The 10,205-nt window shown below is 57.7% G+C and overlaps 2 pseudogenes; one reads left to right on the top strand and one right to left on the bottom strand.

Moving 5' to 3' along the window:
* Positions 1 to 526: 526 nt before the first annotated feature.
* Positions 527 to 3,278, top strand: LOC135461168 (zinc finger protein 664-like; annotated as a pseudogene).
* A 2,431-nt stretch (positions 3,279 to 5,709) lies between these two features.
* LOC135461169 (uncharacterized) lies at positions 5,710 to 8,337 on the bottom strand (annotated as a pseudogene).
* Positions 8,338 to 10,205: the final 1,868 nt, after the last annotated feature.

Here is a 10,205-nt window from a genome sequence, read left to right as displayed (position 1 = left end):
AAGGGGAGGGATGGAGTGGGAGGAGGAGGCGGGATTAGGGGGGAGGAGGGATGGAAGAGGAGAGGGAGGAAGAGGAGGGACAAAGGAGCATCAAGGAGAGGAGAAAACCACGCGGTCATTCCTTCCCTGAATTCGCAGCCCCCACCTGTGGGATCATTGCTCCCCCCATTACGCAGGTGAGCGGTGGGGGGGGGAGCTGGGCCCAGATATCCCGGGGGGTCCCTGGGTTGAGTTTTTAGGGGAATGTTTGGAGAATGAGGCAGTCCAAGGCAGAGCGGAAAAGGCCCCTTGGGGGGACATCGGGGGTGCCGGTGGCAGCTGCCGGCAGAGGCAGCCTGGAGGAGCAGAGCCCGGTGTCCCCCAGAAGCCCAAAGTGGGGAGCCCAGAGAGGGGGGAGCACCGCCATGGGCGGGAGCCTCAAGAGCCTGGAGAGGGGCAGGGGGGACTCCTTGGAGCTGCTGCAGCCCCGAGCAGAGAATGAGGGGAGAAGGGAGCCCGGGAGCCCAAACAGCCCCGGCATCCCGAAATGGGGAGAGCAAAGAGGGGGGAGCTTTTGGCATTGCTGGGGCTGTCAGCAGCCTGAGCATGGCAGGCACCAAGGAGAAGGGGGACCCCCAATCCCAGCGTGACCCCAGCAGCTGGGACAGGGGGGAACCCCTGAACACCACAGGGGAGGGACCAGGGACAGGGAACTCCTGGGAGGCTTTTTCAGGGCTGAATCTTGGTGTTTGGGAGGTTTTATGCAGCCCACCTCTCCGGTGACTTGTAGAGATGGACTCGGGCAGAGGGACCTTCAAACTCAACGTGTCTTGGGGAAGAAGAAACAGGGAAGCCTTATAAATATGATTGTCTGGCAAATGATTTTGAGAATATAGAAACTGAAATAAACAGGGCCAGGAGACTTCTTCTCCTTTTTAATGCCTTTATTAAAAGTGATCAGCTCAGGATTGGGCGGCTCGGCAGGGCTGCAGTCCCCGTCGCGTCTCCCAGGGCGACTCAAAGGAGGAGGATATGCACAGCTCTGTCCACTAGGGGCAGAGCTCGGGGATCCGGTCCTCGTGGGAGCCTTTAGGGCGTGATGTCCCCATCAGATGTTAGTCCTTTGAGCTTCTCAGGGGGTTGGTCCCGGCATTGGGACGACTCTCTGCTCAGGGCGAGAGGGGCTCCGCATCTCTGCAGGCTCAGCACTTGGCTCCTCATGTCCAGACACCACTTTAGTCTCTCAATTCTTATTTGGCTCGTTGTTTTTGGGGTTTTCTCGTTGCATTTTGGAGTCGAGGTCTCAAAGCATTCTGGTCTTGGAGTCACTTTGCATAACCCCCCCCACCCTCTCAGGTGTCTTCCCTATGTTGGAAGAGCGCACTGCCTCGGGGAACGGCCATCCACCCCACCCAGCCAGGCCTTTTACTAATACAAAAGAGGAGATAAGCCTCAACGACCCGGTATTACAATAACAAAGCACTAAGAACCCTGGCAGAGACAGATCTGGCTGCGTCCCTGTAACTCTTTCTCACAAAAAAATATTAACTGAATTTTTGTTCATATCAGAAACTATAAGCAAGATTAAGATGAAAGCAAACTTTTAGATATTTTAGTTACTGAATAACTGGAAAACAATGGTGTGGCCTAACTGAAGGTAATCCCCTTTTGATGATACAATTCCCTCTGCTTGCAGACAGGTCCAGGGGTCAGAGCAGACCACAATGGCTCAACAGAAGGGGTCCAAAGAGTAGTTTTTAGGGTTTAAATTGTAACACAGTATGGTGATGTAATGATTTTTATAGGCTACATTTTATGTAAATGCTACAGGATTAGTATCTTGCACTAGATTGGTTAGTGAGAAATAGAATACTCAACTCAGAAGAAGATTTATTGTATTGCAACGGGAACCTCACTCTCTTACGCTCTTCCCCTCTTCCTCTCTTACCCTCTCATCCTCTCTACCCCTCTCTTCTCTCGGGCCTGCTCTGAGCTGTGGCTGGCAGCTCCAAGCAGGGCCCTGCACCCAGGCCCTTTGTGATAAACTGCAAGTTCCAGTTCCACGACCTGGCTGCAGAGATCTCTCGTCTCCATCCGAGACGACCCATCCTAGTGTCCTACCCCCCGACACTCCTACAAACGTGCTCATCCCCTGTGTTCCCCAAACCAGGATTTCCCATTGCCAACCCCAGGGAGGCTGCGAGGAAGAGGAAAATGCCCCGGGACACTGAGGCAGGTGAGGAGGAAGTCAGTGCCCCTTTCCCCTCTGTGCTGCTCCATCTCCCAGCCCAGCACGGCCCTGGCTGCAGCTCAGCCCTGGGGGATCTCCTTGCCCTTGCCTGTGGCACGGAGGCAAATCCCATCCTGTCCTTGTCCTTCCTTCCCCAGAGCAGGAGCTGAGCATGGAGAGCAGGGAGGACAAATGCCCGTGGCAGAACCTGGTGGAGGAGGCCGTTTTGAGCGGCTCCATGGCACAGGAAGCCAATGGGGAGGAAAAGTCCCGGAGATACCGCACGAGGAGGGGCTGCAAACGCAGCCGGCGGGGATCTGAGGGGGAAAGAGCCAGCCTGGGCCGGGAAGGCGGCCGGAGACGGAGCCAGAGCTCGGAGCTGGTGCTCCATGAGCAGCTCCATGATGGGGAGAAGCCTCCACAGTGTATGGAGTGTGGGAAGAGCTTCAGGTGGAACTCCGATCTGATTGTGCACCAGAGGATCCACACTGGGGAACAGCCCTACGAGTGTGGGGAGTGTGGGAAGAGCTTCAGCGTGAGCTCCAGCCTGATCATGCACCAGAGGATCCACACTGGGGAGAGGCCCTACGAGTGTTCCAAGTGTGGGAAGAGGTTTCCGACCAGCTCCGTTCTCTTCCAGCACTATCAGATTCACAGAAAGGAGAGGCCCTTCCGCTGCCCCGACTGCGGGAAGGGATTCAAGCGCAACTCCACCCTCATCACCCACCGGCGCATCCACACTGGGGAGAGGCCCTACGAGTGTCCCCAATGTGGGAAGAGCTTCTCACACAGCTCTCACTTGACCCAACACCAACGGAGGCACCACTAAGGGAAGCCCTGCGAGTGCCCCGAGTGCGGGCAGAGCTTCGTGCGCTGCTCCAGCTCCATCCCCCACTGGAGGAGGCACTTTGGGCACAGCCCTGGTCACTCACATTCCCTGTGATCCATGTTGAGAACACACCTGGCTGCTTCTCCTCTTTGTTTGGCCTTAATTTTCCTCTGCTTCTCCTTCATCCTTTAAAAACACCCAAGACTGGGTTAAATGAAGGAAATTCATCGAATATATCTGACATTGCATAATTGCTGAGTTGTTTTAGAGGTAATTTAGTATTTGGGGACATATTCTGTGTGGAGTGCTGCTGTTGCTAAGAGGCAGGAATTTGATCTCACCCTTCTTGTGTTTATAAGAACTCCTCCCCTGACCCGAACCCCAACTCCACCCTTGGGATACCCTATAAAATCTCCACGGCCCTGCCCTTACCCTGTCGTTGGGGGGTAAAAAATGGATTCCTAAAGGATGAGCCGTTTTCCAACTGGATTCCAAGAGGATCAGCCCTTTCCCGCTGGATTCCAAGAGGATCAGCCTTTTTCACTGAATTCCCAGAGGATTCTGACTCTGTCACTGTTTCTTTTTGTTTGTATTACTGCATTTGTATTTTTAATTTTTGCTAATAAAGTACTGTTTTTTCTGCTTCCATATCTTTGCCTGAGAGCCCCTTAATTTCAAAATAAATTACTATAATAATAATAGTAATCAAAGGGAGGGGGTTTACATTTTCCATTTCAATGTAGACTCCTGTAATAGGGAGACACCCCCAAGGCTGGGCCATGTCAAATAGTTCCTGAAAGATGTAAATTAGTTTATGTATATGCATGAGTGTCTATGAATATGCAACAGGCTGATGTAAATAAAACCAGATTAATTAAGGGGTATCCCCAAACATAACTGGAGGGTGTTGGTGGCCATAACAACCTTTGCTCGATGGTCCTTGTCTCCCATTACATCAGTCCGTTCCATATTCATGGCCTTGTTGCATATCCATGAAGTACTTTACATATTCCAGGAACAAAATTGGCTTAATCCTGTCTGGGGGTCCAACCCCCCTCCCAGCTCAATTTGGGGTGTCCCATCCTCCTCCCAGCTCAGTTTTGGGACCCCATACCCATCCCAGCTTAATTTGGGGGTTCCATTCCCCTCCCACCTCAATTTGGGGGTCCCATTCCCCTCCCAGCTCAATTTTGGGGTCCCGACCCTCTTTTCCCCGCTCTCTCCTTTCCGATCGTTCCCCCAATCCCCTCCCCCGTGTTTGGTTTTGGGGGCTCCAGGCCCCTCCTGCTCCGTTTTGGGCTCCCGACCCCGTTTTGGATTAATTTGGGGTCCCCAGCCCATCCCCAGGGTCACCTTCCCCCCTCCCCAAATTCCGCTCCTGGCAACTGATGAGTCATCAGCGAGACACGCTCTGATTGGCTGGAAATTACCCCGCGCGGTCTCTGACTATTTACCTCAGCGAGAGGCCTTGGTCTGTGGCGGGCAAGTGATGAGTCAGAGTCGGGCCGGGCGCTGATTGGCTGAAAATCGCTGAGCGGGGCCAGTGCTCTGAGTTTGTGCCCAGCAAGTGGATGGTCGTCAGTGCCGCGCGTTCCGATTGGTCGGGATCTGTTTTGGGGTGGGGACGGGAGGAACTGGGGTTTCTTGAGATTTTTTTGGGTTTAGTTAGAGTTGGTTTGGGGTTTATTTGGGGTTATATATGGACTAATTGGGGATTATCTTGGGTTTTACTTGGTTTATTTCCGTTTATTTGGGGTTATTTGGAAATATTTGGGTTTATTTGGAAGTACTTGGGTTTGTTCAGGTTTACTTGGGTTTTTTTGGAATTACTTGTGGTTCTTGGGGTTAATGTTGGTGTATATGGGTTTTTTAGGAGTACTTGAAATCATTTGACGGATTTTGAGTTTAATTTGGGTTTTTTGGGGTTTTTTTTTGTTTGTTTGTTTGTTTTAGTTATTTGGATTTGTTTGGGGTTATTTGGGGCATTTTCTGGTATTGTTTAGGGTTTTTTGGAGGTTCTTTAGGTTTTATGTCGAGTGCTTTGGGGTTATTTAGGTTATTTGGGGTCATGTGGGGTTAAAAAATCCAAGAATGTTTCTCCTAAAAAACACGGGAATTTTCCTTAAAAATCTTGAGAGTTTTTCACCAAAAAAAACTGGAATATGCCTTAAAAATCCCGGACTTTTCCCAGCCAATACCAGCGTGCCCTGCCGAAAACCATTTAATCACCACGCTTCATCTCCCAAATCAACGAATCACAGTGCGTACTGCCCCAAACCAACCAATCACTGCGTGTCTCTTCTCAGGAACACCGGCCTCCCTGTGCCCCAATCCAACCAATCACCGCACGTCTCCCGTCAGACACGCCCGCCTGTCACGCGCCCGAACCAACCAATCAATCACCGCACGTCTCCCGTCAGCAACTCCCGCCTTCTTTTCCTCTATCCAACCAATCACCGCTCGACTGCTCGCCTCCTCCGCCCAACTTCTGTCAATCACCACGCCCTCTACAAAACCAACCAATCACCGAGCGTCTCTCCTCAGCAACTCCCGCCCCCCCCACGTCACCCCTGTGCCGCTCAGAGCGGAGCCTGACGCAGCGCCCCCTCACCCCGGGGCCGGGCATGGAGCGGGCGCCCTCTCCCCCCCCAGCCCCGCCCTCGGGACCCCCTTATGGACCCCCGGGAGCCGCCCCGGGCTTTGGCGGGTCCTGCGGGAGGCGCTGGAGAGAGGACGGGGGGCTCCGGGAGCTGCTGAGGAGGCGCAGGGACAGGTGAGGGGTCCTGGAGGGGTCGTGAGGGGAATATAGGGAGGGGTTTTGAGCAGGTTTGGGGGGGATTTTGGGAGTGTCTGGGGGGAACTTGAGGGAGTTTTAGTCTCTCACTAACTCAGAGGTTTTTATTATGATAACTATTGGAAATTGCAAGGGAGGGGAAACAGATACAATAAGGAACAGATGTAACAGGTAGTCCGTGCTCTCAGCAGTAAGCGAGAGCCATTGTCTTCTTGGTGCAGCGGTCACAACCTGCAGGCAAACATCTCGCTTTGGTCAGCTTGCCTCCCCCACACACCTGCCCCGGGCTGGGGGTTTCAGTGCCAGTCCTTGGAAGGAGCAGAGGGGCCTTTTCACATGGGGGTTCCATGTCTCAGTCCTTGGTGGAGAGGCTCCTTCCATCTTAGTCTGTCTGTCACGGTGGTTGTAAAACAGGTGAGGGTCTTCTGTGGGGAGACCACCTGAAACTCAGGAGAAGTCCAGCCAGGCCGAGAGGTGGGACAGCTTCCAAGTCTGTTGTTGCAAAAAGGGCACGGTGCCCCTTCTTCTTCTCATTGGGCTCAGTGCAGCACACAGGAAACAACACCTGTGAGAACAATGGCTTAGCACTGTGCTCTCAGGTCTTGGGGCCTTGTGGCATGTGACTTTCTCCTACAGAGAAGGCAGGGGGGGTCTTCTCTTCATTGGTCCCCAATGACGATCGTGAGGCAGATGAGGGAAAATTTGGACAGACCCTCACAAGCCCCCACCCTTTGTCCCCCTCCCTTTTTCCAGATCCGTCCCATCGCCCCCCAAAACCCCTCCCCATCGCCCCCCATAAACGGCCCCGGGTCCAACTGGGAAGCTTTCCTGGGAGTACTGGGAGCAGGCACTGGGCGGGGGCAGAGCGCCAGCGGGGCTGGGGGGAACACGGGACCCCCCTAAAATCAGTGGAGCGGGGACGGAGCGGGGGGTCCCGGCCGGGCCCGAGCCCACGGGGAGGGGCTGCGGCCGCCGCCGGCTCAGGAGCTCTGTGGGCAGAGAAAAGGGGGTGACACCGGGCTGGGGGCCCCGGCGGGAGCGCACACGCTCCGCCACGGCGGGGACGCCACCCCCGGCACCCGCCCTGACCTTCTTGCGCAGGGAGAAGCCGAGCCCCAGCGCCAGGAAGACGAAGCCCAAGACGAAGCCCCCGATGCCCGTCAGCATCTTGCTGCGGGCGGCGTCCGGCGGCATCTCTGGGGGGTCCGCAGGGCTCAGCACCCCCAAAACCTCTCACCGACACCCCGAGCCCCTCCCAGCGCCCTCCCTGTGGCCCCCAGCCCAGCCAGGACCCCCTGAAACCTCCCCCCGATCCCTTTTTGTCCTGGCCAGGAGCCACCAAAGCCCCTCCCGTCCCTCTCAGCATCCCACAGCCCCCTCCCAGTTGCCCCCAGCGCCCCAGGACCCCCAAAGCCTCTCGCAGTCCCTTGGCAGCCCCAGCAGGACTCAGCCAGTCTGTGCCCTCCCAGTCTGTGCCCAGCACAACCGAGCTCATGGCGAGCCCCGCTTTGCCATCGCCGATCTCCTTCCAGCCCCTCGGGGCTCACTGCGATCCCTCCCAGTCACACCCAGTACCCCCAAACTCCCTCCCAGTGCCCACCAGGACCCCCCAAGCCCATCCCACCCTCACCAGCATCCCCCAAACCCCTGCCCAGCCTTTGTCCAGCCCCCAGCCCCTCTCCCAGTCCCAGCCCGGCTCTCTCCAGCTCCCTCCCAGTGGCTCCCAGCACAGCCCAGTGGCTCTGCCAGCGCCCCCAGGGGCTCCCCCGTACCCCAGTGCCGCCTCAGCGGCTGCTCCAGGCTGACGTGCTCCACCTGGCAGCTGTAGCTGAGCCCGCGCCGGGGGGGGTTTCCAGCAGCACCAGCAGCTGGTAGGTCCAGTCCCCGTTGGGGACCACGTCGGTGGCCACCACGTGCTCCGAGAGCTCCTGCTGGCCCTGGAACCACCTCACCTGGATGGCAGCAGGGTAGAAATCCATCACGGAGCAGAGCAGGCGGCCGGGGCCGGGCTGGGAGCTGGAGGGGGGCACCAGCGAGATGGACACGCTGGGGGGCACTGGGAGAGAGAGAGAGCGGGGACACACTGGGATCAGCTGGGGTGCACTGGGAGAGAGGGTGGACGTCTGAGATTGAACTGTGAATGAACTCGGAATAGATTGAGAATTGATTTGGAGGGGCTGGGTGGGACTGGGAATAAACTGGGAGAGATTGGGAATGAATTGGAGAGGACTGGGAGGGACTGGTAAGGGACAGGAGGCCACGGGGATGGGCACAAGGAGGGCTGAGGGCTCTGGGGCGATTCCCAGGGAGGTTTTGAGGGGCTCCAGGGTCATTGGCAGGGCAGGGCTCGAGGGGACACGCTCTGCCCCGCGCTCACCTCGGCGCTCCACAGTGATCGGGGTGTAATAGTCGTAGTTGTACCGGCAGTACCAGTCCACCGCAGTCCGTGCGTACTCCAGTCTAGCCGGGTCGCTGTTCATCTTCCCGGCAAACCTCTCCCCATAGGAGGTGGGGAGCCTCCGATGGGGACGACGCAGGAGTCTTTGCCCTGGCTGTGAGTTTCTGGTGCCGGCCTTTGCCAGCCCCCAGGCCGCCTCTCCAGCAGCCAGCTCTCTGTGCTCCCCCCAGCTGCATCTCCCTGCCTCAGGCACTGGGCTGAATCCTGCCTTAGGGGCAGGGCTCAGGGGCACCAGGCCGCCTGCTCCCCCCGTGTCTCCCTCGACCTCTCCCTTGCACGCTCAGTCCCTGCCACGTGGATGTCTTGGCCACTGAGCGTTGTCTCTGGCTGTTTTATTTCTTGCAGGGAACCGTGGCACTGTGGAAAATCTTCAATCTGGCCTGGCGCTCGCCTGTCGTGCTGGAGTATTTCCCCAGTCTCTTTCTGCATCTGCTCTTCCAAGCTTACATCAGCACGCAGGAGATGCCAGAAGAGGTTGAGACCCCTGTGTACTTCTGAGCTCCTGCCAGCTGGGCACCTCTGTGCTTGCTCTGTGCCTTTCAGGTCCTGGATTGCCTGGACTTGAGCCAATGCGCTGAACAAGTCCTGGAGATCCTGACAAGGCACCTGCAGAGCCAGTCCAGGCAGATGCGTCGCGTGGCGCTCCGAGGCCTCGTGGTGCTCACCTCGATGGTGAGAAGGAGGCAGCAGCTGAAGCTGTGCTGGCAGCGTGGGGCTGGGGCAAGCAGCCCCCTGGGCTTAGCTGGGCTTTGGCAGCTGTGGCAGCTGCTCCCAGCTCTCCAGGCTCGCTGTTCAGCTGCCTGAGTGCTTTGGGACAGGCCTTCGGCCTCTGAGCCCTGCAGCAGCAGCAGCAGCAGCGTGGGGTTGCCCAGCCTTGTTTTGCACACAGGATCCAAGCATGTACAGCCTGACCGAAAGCCTTGTGAAGCTACTGTGGGATAGGGATGAAGACATCGTGGAGAAGACCCTCATTGTGCTCAGCCTCCTGATGCTGCAGGAAGACCTGGCAATAGCCAGCCCCATCGCCCTGCAGCTGGCTGAGGCGCTCTGGCACCTCTTTGACAATGTGAGGCTCTGTGCCCCCAGCCACGGGCACTTGGGTGCTGCCTTGGGCCTGGGCACAGGGGGGCCTGGAGCAGCGGATGTGGAGGGCTTTGGCTTCCTTTCCAACAGGACAACAGCCTTGTGCAGCTGCTCTCCATTCGCCTCTTCCAAGACGTGATTGCCTTGGTAGTGGCAAAGGGAGAAAAGCCCCTGAAGAAGCCTGTGAGCCAGAGCCTGCTCCCACTCTTCTTCCACTGCCACCATGAGGACCGGCCTGTGGCACAGGTGAGGCCTCCTGGATGTCCCCATGGAAGGGGGCTCAGCTGTCTCCCCACGCGCTGGCACCTGACGGGCTCCAGCCTCCTCCTGGCCTTGGCACAGAGATGCGGCTCCTGTGCCCTGGGCTGCACTGCCATCTCTGCCTCTCTGCTGCTCTGCAGGCCTCTCGGGAAACGCTGCTTTCTGCAGTGAGGTTCCTGAAGAGGAAGGATCTCAAGCAGCTGCTGCAGACAGATCAGAGGTGGAAATTTGCTGAGTGCTTGGTAAGGACAGCCTGGAATGCCCAGCCCAGTCCCTGGAGCAGCCACCTGCCCACGGCGCCCAGTCTGTGGGGCTGGCGGCTGTGGCCCCTGCCCAGTGCCGCACGCAGGGGCACCGGCCTGCGCCCCACACGCCGCTCCCTTCCCTGGGCCGTGCGGGCTCTGCTCCAGGCTCCTCTGGCCCCAAGCGCGGTGCCGACGGAGCCCCGAGCCAGCTGGGCTCTGCTGCGAGCCGGCACCGCGGCTCGCCGGACCCTCCGCCCCGTCCCGAGCCCGGCGCCTGCGGCTGCTGGCCGGGCCTCGGGGCTCTGTGGGCAGGGGGAGCAGCGCCG

This window comes from Zonotrichia leucophrys, unplaced genomic scaffold (assembly GCF_028769735.1).
Source record: "Zonotrichia leucophrys gambelii isolate GWCS_2022_RI unplaced genomic scaffold, RI_Zleu_2.0 Scaffold_205_87975, whole genome shotgun sequence".
In the NCBI taxonomy this organism is placed as follows: Eukaryota; Metazoa; Chordata; class Aves; order Passeriformes; family Passerellidae; genus Zonotrichia; species Zonotrichia leucophrys.
This window is presented reverse-complemented; position numbering and strand designations above follow the sequence as displayed.